The 15155-nt window shown below is 38.1% G+C and overlaps 1 pseudogene; it reads left to right on the forward strand.

Moving 5' to 3' along the window:
• Positions 1–8311: 8311 nt before the first annotated feature.
• LOC122013877 lies at positions 8312–10509 on the forward strand (annotated as a pseudogene).
• The last annotated feature ends 4646 nt before the right edge of the window (positions 10510–15155 follow it).

Below are 15155 nucleotides of genomic sequence, written 5' to 3' on the forward strand. Positions count from 1 at the left end.
ACTAGTATGATGCGGAAAGGAAAATACTAGTTATACCTTTTTGAAAGACCTCTTGATCTTCTACCGTATTCCTCTTCTAACCTCGGACGTTGTGTGGGCAACGATCTTCCAAGATGAGAAACCACCAAAGCACCTTCTTCTCCTCCTAGCTAGGTTCGGCCAAATCAAAAGCTTCACCAAGGATGAAGAAAAACACCAACCAAGCTCCAAAGGATGCAAGCTTTCTCTCCTTCTTCTTCTTCTTCTCCAAGTAGTATCCGGCCACAACAAGAGCTCCAAGCAAAGAAGGGTTTCGGCCACCACAAAGAGGAAGAGAGGGAGAGAGGTTGGCCGGCCACAACACCAAGGAAAAGAGGGAGAGAATAATAGAAGTTGTGTCTCATGAAGGCACCCCAACCCCTTCTTTTATATTCCTTGGCTTTGGCAAATAAGGAAATTTAATTACAATAAAATTTTCTTAACTTTCCTTAACATGAATTAATTAAGAAAAATAAAACAAAATTTCCTAAATCATCATGTCTTGGCCGGCCACATCAACAAGAGCAAACAAAGCAATTTCAATCAACAATTAAAATTCCTTATTTGTCTTTGGAAATTTAAAAAAATAAAATTTCCCTTTAAAATCCCTTCATGGTTGATAAAAAGAAAATTCTATAATTTTAATTCTTCTACATGTGAATAATTTATAAAGAAGAAAAATAAAATATCTTTCCAATCTACAAAAAGGAAAGAAATCTAATCTCTTTCTTTAATCTTTTGTAGATCCTTTTAAAAGAGATATTTTAATTTTTAATCACTCCAATAAATTATATCTTTCACATAAGAAAAAATTAAAATTAAAATTCTTTTTAATTTAATGGGGGCCGGCCACCTAAGCTTGGGTTCAAGCTAGGGCCGGCCACCCATGAACCAAGGCTTGGCCGGCCCTAGCTTGATCCACAAGCTAGCTTGGTCGGCCCCCTTCTCATGGGTATGAAGGTGGGTATAGTTGGGTATAGTACTCTATAAATAAGAGGCTACGATAGGGACCGAGAGGAGGAATTGGTTTTGGTCTCCCGATAAAATTAAGCATCCCGTGTTAACACACAACTTAATTTTATCAATAATAATTCATTCCACTAGAGAACTATTATTGAACTACCGCACCAATCCCAAATTACATTTTTGGGCTCCTTCTTATTATGAGTGTGTTAGTCTCCCTATGTTTAAGATGTCAAATGTCCACTAATTAAGTGAGTTACTGACAACTCATTTAATTAATATCTTAATCCAAGAATAGTACCACTCAACCTTATCGTCATGTCGGACTAAGTCCACCTGCAGGGTTTAACATGACAATCTTTATGAGCTCATCTTGGGGGCATTATCAACCTAGTATCTCTAGGACACAGTTTCCTTCTATAATCAACAACACATACTATAAGTGATATCATTTCCCAACTTATCGGGCTTATTGATTCATCGAACTAAATCTCACCCATTGATAAATTAAAGAAATAAATATCAAATATATGTGCTTGTTATTATATTAGGATTAAGAGCACACACTTCCATAATAACTGAGGTTTTTGTTTCTTTATAAAGTCAGTATAAAAGAAAACAACCTATGATGGTCCTACTCAATACACTCTAAGTGTACTAGTGTAATTATATAGTTAAGATAAACTAATACCTAATTACACTACGACCTTCCAATGGTTTGTTTCTTTCCATTTTAGTCGTGAGCCACTGTTTAGAATTTATAAGGTACTGATAACATCATCTTCTGTATGTGACACCACATACTATGTTATCTACAATATAAATTAATCGAACAACTACAAATGGATGTAGACAATTTGACCAAATGTGATTCTTTATTCAAAATAAATATTTATAAAAGCTTAGGCTTTTAGTATACACTCCAACATGAACTACCTTCTTTGCTCCTCTCCCATCCTCAGACTCAGAATGGAAGGATAAGTATTTCTTCCTACTTTCCCCCTTGCCGTGGAGTGGCCTACACAATTGCGATCAGCTCTTCCTTCGACATCCTATCTGGGGGACTTTCAGACAGACCCTAATTTTATAGAGGCCTCAACGCAACTGGTAAGTTGGCGCTTAGACTTGCTCCTACTTTTGATAGACGACGTGCTGTTTCTGTTCAGGTTGAATCACATCCCTTCGGAGCTACCACACTATTTAAGTAAGGCTTACCCTGCCCAAACTCGTCTTTGTCATCTTACTTTAATTCTGGTGCTCTTCTTGCAACAAATACTCTGACTCGAGCATCCCTGATCAAGTCTCTTCTCCTGAGTGATATGGAAATAAACTGTCGGGGGCACATCATTCTGGATAGGAGGGGTCTCTATCATTCGGCTCCCCTCCCTCTAGGGGAGGCTGCCTCAACTCCTCCTTATCCGGCCACTCAAGTAACCCTGCCTGTTTGGCATGTTCCTGAATCTATAAGGCACTCTCCTCCAACTCCTTTGGCTCGTTGACCTCAGACCCCATCAGAGGAGTCAGATTCAAATGAACAATCGTTCTCACGTAGGTCGAGACATCGACCTATGGGACCCGGCCTGGTATCCGAGGCTCAGACTGCTACTCCACATCCTAATGTATGCAATGCTGTGTACGAGACCAGATATCTATTTTGCAATGGGCATGGTAAGCAGATATCAGAGTAACCCTAGACAAGGACATTGAACTACTGAAAAGCATATATTAAAGTACCTGAGAAGGACTAGAGATTATATGCTAGTTTACCAAGCAGACAATTTGCTCCCTGTGGGTTACACGGATTCAGATTTCCAATCAGATAGGGACAATAGTAAGTCTACATCAGACTATGTGTTTACTTTAGGAGGTGGAGTCATTGCATGGAGGAGTGTCAAGCAGAAATACGTTTTTGATTCAACCATGGAAGCTAAATATGTGGCAGCCTCTGAGGCAGCTAAAGAAGTTGTATGGCTCAGGAACTTCCTAATGGACTTAGATGTGATTCTTGGTTTGCCCAAAATCATCACAATTTATTGTGATAATAGCGGTGCAGTTGCAAACTCGAAGGAACCACGAGCTCATAAGGCGAGTAAATATATAGAGCGCAAGTACCATCTGATACGAGACATCGTCAAGCGAGGAGAAGTTGTCGTCGCCAAGATTGCATCAGCAAATAACCTGGCAGATCCTTTCACTTAGGCCCTTCCGGCGAAAGCTTTTGATCGGCATGTAGAGGGAATGGGAATCAGATGTATGGCAGCTTAGTCTTTTAGTATAAGTGGGAGATTGTTAGAGTGTATACTAAAAGCCTAGCTTTTGTAAACATTTATTTATGAAATAAAAGAATCACATTAGTCAAATATCTACATTTATTTGTTAAGTGTAGTTGTTCAATTAATTTATATTGTAGATAACATGGTGTGTGGTGTCACACACAGAAGATCATGTTATCAGTTCTTTATAAATTATAAACAGTTGCTCACGACTAAGATGGAAAGGAACAAACCGTTGGAATAGTCATAGTGTAATTAGGTATTAGTTTATCTTGACTAATAAATTACACTAGTACACTCTAAGTGTATTGAGTAGGACCATTTAAGGCAAGTTCTTTTTATACTGACTTAATAAAAGAACAAGACCTTAGTTATTATGGAAGTGTGTGCTCTTAATACTAATATAATAACAAGCATATATATTTAGTATTTATTTCTTTAACTTATCAAAGGGTGAGATTTAGCTTGATAAATCAATAGGCCCGATAAGTTGGGAAATGATATTACTTATAGTGTGTGTTGTTGATTATAGAAGGAATCTGTGTCCTAGTTATCTAGGTTGAGAATGTCCCCAAGAGGAGCTCATAAGGATTGTCATGTTAAACCCTGCAGGTGGACTTAGTCCGACATGACAATGAAGTTGAGTGGTACTACTCTTGGAGCTAGATATTAATTAAGTGAGTTGTTAGTAACTTACTTAATTAGTGGGCATTCGTTATCTTAAACACAGGGAGATTAACAAACTCATGATATGAAGGAGCCCATAATGTAATTTGGGATTGGTGCGGTAGTGCAATAATAACTCTCTAGTGAAATGAGTTATTATTGATGAACTTGAGTTGTGTGTTCGGGGCGAATACAGGATATTCAAGCTCATCGGAAGGCCAAAACCAATTTCTCCTCTAGGTCTCTATTGTAGCCTCATTAATGCCTCTAATCCACTCATGAAAAACTCATCTTGATGTCCAAGAAGGGGCCGACCCATGGCTTGGCGACCAAGCCAAAGGGGTCGGCCATAATCTCCTTAAGGTGGTCGGCCACAAGCAATTTGGAGGGGCCGGCCATAATAAATTCCAATAGGAGGGGTGTTTTAAATTTTTAAAATCTTCTCTTTGTAGATATATACAAGTTTTAAAAGAGAGATTTTAAAATATAAAATTTTCCTTATTTGAATTAGGCCACATGGTTTAAAAGAAAATTTAAAAGTTTTAAAACTTTCCTTTTTAAACCATCCTCATGGTTTTAAGAAAAAAGGAAGAGAAGTTTTAAATTTGAAAATTTTCTATTTTTGTAACCATGTTAAAGAAAGGAAATTTTAGAAGAGAAGTTTTAAATTTTAAAACTTAGTTTTAATTTTTTAAAACTTTCCTTTTTGAACATCCACATTGGGAAATTTAAAAGAGAGCTTGTAAAATTTTATAAGAGTTTTCCTTCTTTGCTTATAAAATTTTTACAAAGTTATTTCCTTCCTTTTAAGGGGTCGGTCACCCTTGCTTGGTGCCCAAGCAAGGGGCCGGCCAAATCAAATCAAATCATCCAATCAATGATTTGATGATTGATTCAATCAAGAGGAAAGAAAAGAAAAAATAAAAGGGGAAAAGGAAAAACAAGAGGAAGATTTTATTTTTTTGTAAAAAGTCTTTCCTTATTTGCCTTGAGCAAGTAATATAAAAGAAGGGGAAGAGAGGCCTCATGAGACATCAATTCTTATTCTCGCGGTGGAGCTTCTCATTGTGGCCGGCCCTCTCTCCCTCTCTTTTCCCCTTGCTCTCTTTGTTTCCTTGGTGGTGGTGGTGGTCGAATACTAGAAGGAGGAAGAGGCTTTTGGGTGGTGTTCATCTTGGAGGATCGTCGCCCACACGACGTCCAAGAGGAGGCGAGGAATACGGCAGAAGATCTCGAGGTTATTAGCATACAAAGAAAAGGTATAACTAGTAATTGTTTTCCGCATCATGCTAGTTATTTTTCTTTGTAAGAATTCCAAACACAAGAGGCATTAGATTCTAATTTTTCGAATTTGTAATTCATGTTTGTGTTTTTTTTTATTTTTCGAATTTGTGATTCGATTGTTCTTTTTGATTAAACCTAATGTTATTTTAGGAAATTAAATATTTAATTTCGTTAAAAGGTTTTGTCGAAACAGTGGTGGATGCTCCCATACCCAAGAAGACCATGTGCCTCACCATGTTTGTCTTGGGAACCGATTTTCGAAATAGATATTTAATTGAATTTGCAACATAGGTTGATTTGGATCAATAGTGTTAAGTTCCGCTTGCGATCTAAGTCTAAACCATTAAGAATAGATAAGTTAAATTTGGAATCAATAATGTTAAGTTCTGTTTGCGATTCCTAATTTAACTTCTAAAGAACACAATAGGTTGTTTAGGTAAAGGTTTGACATTTGTACAAAATTTTTGTACAGTGGAACCGGTACGATCTTCCTAGGACCAACCAACAGTTATGCCACCCAGAGCCAGGACTGGAGTTGGCCGAGGGAAGGCTCCAATCGTTAAAGAAGAAATTACTACAGAGCTGCCTTCTGCGCCAGCATCTTAGGCTACACTGAATGCCTCGCTCAAGCTTTCTTCCTCCACAGAGAGGCATCATATGCCAACGTCTCAAGCTACCCCCACTACCTAGGCCAGACCTTCCTCCTCCCAACCATCCGCCTCTACGCATCTTAACCCCAGCGAGACCACTGCTGGGCTATCGCAATCGCAGCCCTCTAACTATCATCGTTATCGAGCCACTAAGCCCTCAGAATGGGGCTTGCACCATCAATCAAATGCCAAGACTAGCCCTCTCACACTAAGGAGAGAACTAGTGACTCATTGGGAAGAGAGTCTGTAGAAAATGCATACTCTCCCCACTACCCGCTCAACTGGATCGATTTTCCATAGGAGCTGCTGTAGTAAGCCCTCATTCTCCCTTATTGCTCCTCTTTTCTTTATTCTAACTACTTGCTTACCTGCATAGTCTTTTGTAGAGTCCCTAGTATTAAGTCAGACGTTCTTCTTCCTATATCAGCAGAATAAAATTTTAAAGGATAGTCAATTCTCCGAGGGTCATTTGTTCGGATGGAGAATTGAGCTGATGAATGATAGAGAGATGGATTTGTCAAGATTTGTTCATCCTTCCTACTATTTACTTACATAGCACCATTTTTTATTTTGCCCAATAACCTAAACCTCTCTTCCTCACCAAATATCCACATGTGACTCCTTGCAAAACAGTTTCAACTTGTGACTTTTAGGTAAACAAAGAGCATCAACCCCCATCCTCGTGCCACAATGCTAAACTTTGAGGCCGACAAGTAGCAAGCCAATTGGATGATAAGGATTGGTTGAGTTGAGCAGGTCGATCAAGCAGAGCGAGCCCGTTATCTGAGTTGATCCATCATGTCAGGCGGGCATAAGAGGCGAGTGGTCGGTGAGCAAAACGGCCAATTAGTCTAGTCAAATCAGGCAAGCTAAGCTACTTAATGGTCCAATCAATATGAGTAGACTGGTTGTGCTAGACAGATGGTTTGGGGTTTAACTAGGTTGAAGTTGAACATTTCGGAAAGGCTTGACGAATCAATAGGGCCGAGTGGGCTAGTTGGGGGAGAGTTGATTGGGTAAAATGGTCTAAGCGAGCCAACTGGTTCGATGGCTTAAATGGCTAACTAGGTCAACAATCTAAATTGTCCAATTGGGCTACGGTCTGAGTGAGCCCATTGGGTTGATCACTCTAGAACATTACAAGGGGATTTGGCTAAGTTCAGCTGAGTCGATTAATTCACTTGGTTCAGGTAGATGGCCGATTTGATAAGCCCAAGTTGGTAAATCAAGTTGGATGGTTTGGATGGATCATATAAAGCGATTAGGCATGGCGGTTTAATTAGTCCAAGTGAGCTAATAGTATGGTCTGGTAGTCGATTTAGGTGGGCTAAATTGGTCGATTGATCAAGGTGGGTTAGTTGGGTTGGTATTATAGACGAGCTAATCTATCGAAGTGGCTCGGGATAGGCAACTTGGATGGGCTAGTGATGGGTTGATTTGAGTAATTTGCTGATTGAATTTGAATGAGCTAGTTAGTGAGCCAAGCAATCCAGGTGAGCCATAAGCTAAATGTGAGGGCTAGGTAGACTGACTAAGCTGGCAAGCTAAGTCAACCAGATGGACTAGTGTAGCTAGACAAATTAAGAGGGCTAGACGAAGAGATACTCATCCCTTCATTTTTTTCATTCCTTGGAATAAAAGAGCCGAAGGATAAATCAAATAATACATTTATCTATTTATCCATGCACACATTCTTATTCGTTCCTCCATTTTATCATCCTTTGGTTACCTGTAAATAGAACCTGAGATTATTCACATATATATGCAGAACATTCTCACTTCTTAGCACCGTTCAGTGTACTTTTTTGCTTAATTTTCATTGTTCTGGTGAGTCTATACATCTTTCATTTTCTCTGTCTATGATCACCACGACCTTCATTAGATCACTAGACCAAGATTTCTAGCTTTCTAATTGTAGCTGAAACATGCTGCTGATACCCAGAGGAATTCTGCATGTTTAATTACTGTGTGTGTATATAATTTTTGCAAAATAGATGTTTGAAACTGACAACCTTTTCACTGTAAGTTAATGTGGCAACACTGACTTATTGCATTTTCAGGAGAAAAATATTACTTTTGTGGAATATTCATCCATGATGTTGATGAGATGGTTTCGATGGTTTGATGGAAGATGAATTGAAATGTCGACCTCGCAGGTTATATTCTTATCACTCGTGATACATGTAGAATGAAGCCTTAAATTGATTCCAATGACACACAGCTTTTATTCTAGTCCATATGTAATAGTAAGAAATGCACCAAACAAGTCATATTTTCTTGTTCTAGGTATATTTTTTTGTTTTTTTTACTTACACAAGTATTTCTGCAGGGTCTCAAAGAATTGAAGCAAAATCATTGTCTCAAGATTCCCATGAAGTACAAAGTAAGAATCAAAATCATGCAGTTGTCGAGGCTCCAGGGCAAGATCCAGGTCCATCATTCATTGTGCATAGTAATAACAAAAAGATTTCTCTCGGGGACATTAAACTTGTAAGACTTCCAGCTATTTGCTTCATTGGAATATCTCAAATTCTCAATTCAAGGGAATTGTGAAATGATTCAATGATGCACTATTATCTCTTATACTTTTTCTTTTTAACTTATGCCTTATTATTGATTCTCTTTCAGGTCCAGCATCTAATAGAATGCTGTCTGCAACTGTATATGAATAAAAGGGATGCAGTTAGAACCCTGTCAAATTGAGCCAGAATAGAACCTAATTTCATTGCACTTGGTGAGTATCTTACAGTAATATTCAAAACTTCATACACTTTGTCCTTTCCAACATTTCTTTGTCTAGTGAAGATTATAAACTCCGCATTCTTATAGTTTTCTTATTGAAAACATTAATGGAGTTTTTTCCCTCTATCTTTGTTCTAAGACATCAAATGGTCAAGAAGTTTTACAAGTAGCAGCAATATATTGTTTATTAGCTCACAAATATGCATGTTGCCAATTGGAAAAATAAAATTCAATGCATTGGTTTTACATAATGCTTTCAGTTTATAGTGTGGCAGAAACTGGAAGAAGAGAATTCTGATTTCTTCAGAGCTTACTATATAAGGCTGAAGCTGAAGAAACAAATAATCTTGTTTAATCAGTTCTTGAAGCACCAATATCATCTCATGAAGTTTCCTATATCTCCTAAGGTTCCTTTGGCACCGATAAGAAATGGAATTCATCCTAGGCCTGGTAATTTCTTACGCTTAGAACTGAAACGATAATGGAATCTAATGAACCAAGTCTGTTGTTTTTTCCTTTCAAAATTTATTTAGGCTTAGGAACAACTTTGAACAAGAATTAGTTTATTCGGCCTTGTCCCCTGAATGCTATGCATCCAATATCAAGAACTAAAAGTTTTTATGTAGTGATCATGTATGTGGAAAAATTATGAAGAAGCAGAAGTCCCTGCTTTCTTTATCATTATTGTCTGGTAATATCCACTTCTCAATGCATGCAATCGATGACTTACAGATAGGATACCCAGTGTTTCAGCCCCCAATTCCGGATACATTGCAGCTTCATATTGGTCCAACAAGCTTTGGATTACCGAGCTGTCAAGCAAATAACGGAACTCTAGCTCCAGGCACTTCGCATCCTGGTCAGATGAACAATGAGTAAGAGAACTTTTATAGCTCACAGAACAAAAGTGGAAATAACTAAGCTGGAAAATTCTCAACGATAAAAGTTCTCTCTATTGATTTCACAATTAGGTGGCAAAGAACATAAACATTGAATCTAATCATTAGTTTCATTTCATTACATGTGTAATGCATCTTAAGATTTCTTTACGAGCATGTTTAATCTGAAGACAATTCTGCATCGAAGAAAATAGAAATAACAGTTGATCTAGCTTTTTTTGAAGGTGGAGATTCAAAATGACTTGTGTTTTGATAAATCAGCTTAATCTTCTGATATTAGTTTATATAAGGGTATACGAGTAATAAATACATAGATTTCTTTCTTCTAGTTCCACAATGGTGAGAAGTCATTGATCTATCGATGATCTAGATAGGTGTAAGTCCAAGAACTTGACCTAAAATAATTTTAATGTTATCGCTATCTTACTAAGATAGCACTGCTCTATTTATTTATTACTTAATATTAGCACGCATTTCTTTGGTCTAAGCAAACTGATTTTACTTTTTTGGAATAATGTAATTTACAGTGAACCATCGAAAGCAGCTGTTGCTTCAGCATGTCGATGCAAGGCAATGCCATCTATGCCAGAGATGGCAGCGACTCCGGAACCAGTAGCATCAAATGATCATCTTCGATTTGTTCCACCTGAAATACCTATGGGGCCAGATGCCTCAGCTGCTGATACAACCTTCACATCTGATATTGATCTTGAATTTTCAAGAGACTCACTCAGGTCACTTGGAATCAATTGGAATTTCAGTCTTTCAAATCTAACAACCGACTTGACCAACTTGGGAGGTAATCCTAATTACATTCCTGGAGTGTCATAAGATTTAACTTCAATATTCGATAAAGTAAAATATTAATTTCGAGTGTCTTGTTGCACATTTCGAATCGTATATTGATGCATTGGTGTTGTTTGATGTATGGAAGAGCTTGGGGATACTGGTGACTACAGTGGCTCTCCAATCTCGCCATCAGACAAGGATATCTTTCTCAACGATACAGACTGAGATGCCATAGGTAATGAAATATCAACCTTTTTCGACTTGCTCTTGCTTCCTAGACTGCTATTTTACTTTCATATAAGTACAGTAAGGGCTTGTTCAGCTCAACGACTCACTAATATGCTTCTCTTTTTAATTCTACTTTTGTTTCAGTTGAGTATTTTGCAGATCCTATCACCAGCCCAAGCTCGCAGTCAGATGAAGGATAGAACATAGAAAGGATCGCTTTAGGTCAAACAAGTACGTACATCATAGGAGACTATATTAATATTCCATCCTTTAAGTCAAGCAACTTATTAGCAAATTCGATTAATAACTGCTTCAGTTAGGTGATGCTCTACAAACTTTTTACATCATAGATTTTTGTAGCTACAGAATTACTATCCTTGAAAGTTATAATTATGAGTTATATTCATAGCAGTTAATGCCTCTAAATCTGATTTAAATATCTCCAACTTCTATTTCTGAGTACTTGAAATACTCTCTCCTCTTCTTGACTACTTATGCATCGTAGTGCTCTCACTGAGAGGGGTTCTACATCTGTTTAGCAGATAAAGTGCTTCTCAAATTTAGCTATTCTGACTCGTCAATCTTTGTCGATTGATCGGTTGGATCTAACTCATCCAAACCTGGCTTTCCATTAGATCATCAAGGTACATTGATTTAGATGAAACTATGAACCATTTATCATGTTCTTACTGTTGGTGCAGCGAAGCCGGCAAGAGGGGAGGGGTGAATTTTCTGTAAAATAAGAACTACCCTCCTTGTACTTTCAACTCTAAAATAGCAACAATAATAAAATAAAATAACATAAATGAAGAGACAAGAAATTTTACTTGGTTACAACCTAGATGGTTGTTAATCCAAGGCGGTTGAATAGCTCCACTAGAAACGTCTCCTTCACTGTAGGCGGAGAAGCCTTTTTACACACTAAGAAAGTTCAAGAGTTGCTAGGAATTGTATACAGAGTTGAATCAATAATTCCTAACTCCAGGGGCCTTTATATAGTTTCTGTAAATTCTATCTCAAGTCTTGAAGACGCCTCCAATGAGGTTGAGGATGCCTCCAAGAGGATATGTAGATAAAACTTTATCCGATTACAAACGGCCAGATTGACCAAGTTGAAGGCACCTCCAAGGGCATTGAGGGTGCCTTCATCAGCTTGATGTTGGAGGCGCCTCTAACGACTGCTGAGGGCGCCTCCAGCTATTTTTCCAGCTTCTTTTTTCTTTTTTTTTTCAGCTTCTGAAGTTCCGATTACATGGGTGATTGCGGCCAACCAAAATAGGGCTCATCCGAATCTAATTTCCGACCTTCTCCTCGAGTAGGCTTCCTTCCCGGCTTCTCGTCGAGAAGAATGCTGCGCACGTTCTTCTCGTCCATCGAAGTACTCTTCCGCAGCTCTTTCATCCTTCGGACGCACCGAGCTTGTCGGCTCCCTTCCCGTATTGTCCTTCTCGCTAGCTGCGTCTTCCACTCGACTTCCTGCGCTCTTAAGCTCCTACACACTAAGACACAGGGATCAAAACCAAACAGGACCTAACCTAACTTAGTTGATCACATCAAAATAACCACGGGGTCCAACAATCTCCCTCGTTTTGATGTGCATCAACCCAAGTTCAAGTTAGGAAAAAAACAGACAAGTGTTATTTAAAGAAATTACTAAACTAACATTTTAAACATAAAGATTGCAATAATAAAATTTGTAATTTTTAAAAAATAATAACTTGTTTCTATCCAAAAATAAAAATTAAGTACTAATTCGAAAAAAAAATATTAACTCCCCCTAAACTTGTTCTCTATCTCTCTTCCTTTGATCATAGCAAAAACGGGGTAGAAATTTTTCAAAATAAATTCTAAGTTAACAAAGAACTCTAATTTTTAGGCAATTTGAAAATATTTTTGAGAAATTTCCAAAAATGTTTAAAAAAACTTGTTAAAGCATTATTTAATTTTTATTTTCATGCTTTATCAGTAAGTTAATTAAATATTTTATTTCAGTATTTTGGCTTCCAAGCAGTGGTAAGACACTAGGCCTTCTTGGTTATTGGAGCAACAACCACTTTCTTAGACAAAGCCTCATAAAGAAATTATTTGTTTAATTTTTCTTGCTGAAAGTGTAACTTAAAAATTTAATCTAGAAAAGATTTTGGAATCTAATAGAGGTTCATTCCTACTGGGTTAGTTAAAAACTTAGTGGGTATATATCCTTTAGATATTTTTCTAAGTTAACCTCGGTGATGTTTGATATACCAATTTAATTTACCATATATTCTAAATTTTGATTTTTGAAATTTATTCAAGCATGCATGATCATTTTTTAATTTTTCATTTTCAATTCTCAATTCTCAATTTTTCATTCTCTAATTTCATATTATCGTACATTTCTAAAGGACATGTCTTTGCTAAGTTTAATTTTAACTCATTATTTTCTTTTTCTATTTTAACTAAATCTTTAGTGAGCACTTTAATGAACTAAAAGGACTACTTGGGAATTAGAGCACATACCTTACTTACTTCAATTTCTGATGCTCCTCTTTCATCGCAGCTTTCTTCTTCTGATGATCCTCCCCCTTCATCTATGCTCATTTCTGAGTTGGTCTCATCTTCTTCTACTTGATGGTTGGCCACCAGTGCTAATCCAGAGAAGACTTCGACTTCAGATTCGGAGGATGATGATTCATCCCATGTAGCCTTCAAACTCTTGCGTTTATAGGACGTCGGTCTTTGGAACTTCTCCTTGTCCCTTTTTTTCAATTTTGGGCAGTCATCCTTGATGTGCTCTTTCTCGTTGCAGTTGTATCATCGGACCATCCTTCTGTTGCGTTGATGCTTTCTCGACTGTGATTTATTAGTCTTAATAAACTTATTTAACTTCCTTACTAATAACGTCGCTTCAATTTCATCGATCGACGCTTCAGAGTCGGGATCATCCATCTCGGCTTGTAGGGCGACATTGTGATTTGACTTCTCTTTAGGTTCTGCAATTTGAGATTCACGAAGTTTAAATGTAAAAAATAAATTTTCTAGCGTACTTACCTTACAGTCCTCAGAGATGTAGTATGCATCTACTAAGGACGTCCATTCTGGAGTTCTTGGGAAGACGTTGAGCGCATACCGTATCGAGTCTCGGTTTGATACCGTTTCTCCGAAATTGCTTAGTTGAGTTACCAGCTCCTTGATTCTTGCTTGGAGTTGCGCTATTTTTTCGCCGTTGTTCATCCGGAGATTTGTCAGCTGAGTCCGGAGGATGTCGCGCCTTGCTAACTTCGCTTCTGAGGTGCCTTCGTGGAGCTCCAGGAATTTTTCCCAGAGGTCTTTAGCGGAGTTGTAGCTTCCGATCGACTTACCTCCTGGGACGGCAGGACACTAAGCAGATAGAATTCTACTTTTCCGTTGGCCACGAAATCAGCTTGTTCTTTTTTCGTCCAGTTTTATTCTTCCTTGTCTTTAGGGGTTGAAAAATCGTATTTCATAATTAAAAGAATATCAAATTATATTTTGAAGAATACCTCCATTCGGTGTTTCCATGTCGCAAAGTCTCCGTCGAATTTCGGGGGATGAATATTTGCACCGGGCGTCGTCTTGATCTTGATGCTTCAGTCGACGGTTAGTCCTTCTGAGGCGATCTGACTCTGATACCACTTGTTGATGCAGCGGGGCAGGCAAGAGGGGAGGGGTGAATTTTCTGTAAAATAATAACTACCCTCCTCGTGCTTTCAACTCTAAAATAGTAACAATAATAAAATAAAATAACAGAAAAGAAAAGATAAAAAATGTTACTTGGTTACAACCTAGGTGGTTGTTAATCCAAGGTGGTTGAATAGCTCCACTAGAAACGTCTCCTTCACTGTAGGTGGAGAAGCCTTTTTACACACTAAGAAAGCTCAAAAGTTGCTAGAAATTATATACAGAGTTAAATCAATAATTCCTAACTCCAGGAGTCTTTATATAGCTCCTGAAAATTCTATCTCGAGTCTTAAAGGCGCTTCCAATGAGGTTGAGGGCACCTCTAAGAGGATATGTGGATAAAACTTTATTTGATTATAAATGGCCAGATTGACCAAGTTGAAGGCGCCTCCAAGGGCATTGAGGGTGCCTCTAAGGTTGTTGAGTGCACCCTCAATGCCATTAAGGGCGCCTTCATCAGCTTGATGTTGGAGGCGCCTCCAACGACTGTTGAGGGCGCCTCCAGCTATTTTTCCAGCTTCTTTCTCCTTCTTTTCAGCTTTCGAAGTTCCGATTAAATGGGTGATTGCTGCTAACCGAATATGGCTCATCCAAATCTAATTTTCGGCCTTCTCCTCGAGCATGCTTCCGTTCCGACTTCTCGTCCACCGGAGTACTCTTTCGCAGCTCTTTCGTCCTTCGGATGCACCGAGCCCGTCAGCTCCCTTCCCGTGCCGTTCTTCTCACTAGCTGCGTCTTCTGCTCGACTTCCTGCGCTTTTAAACTACTGCACACTTAGACACATGGATCAAAAACAAATAAGACCTAACCTAACTTGATTGATCATATTAAAATAACCACGGGGTTCAACACTTACCATCTTCTCTTACAATCATATTCCTCAACTATCCAAACTTCTTGAACTATGCCTTTGAGATTTCACCTCTCCTTCCAAGCAATTCTTCCTTTTTTTGCTACTACTT

This window comes from Zingiber officinale, chromosome 8B (genome assembly GCF_018446385.1).
Source record: "Zingiber officinale cultivar Zhangliang chromosome 8B, Zo_v1.1, whole genome shotgun sequence".
Lineage (NCBI taxonomy): Eukaryota > Viridiplantae > Streptophyta > Magnoliopsida > Zingiberales > Zingiberaceae > Zingiber > Zingiber officinale.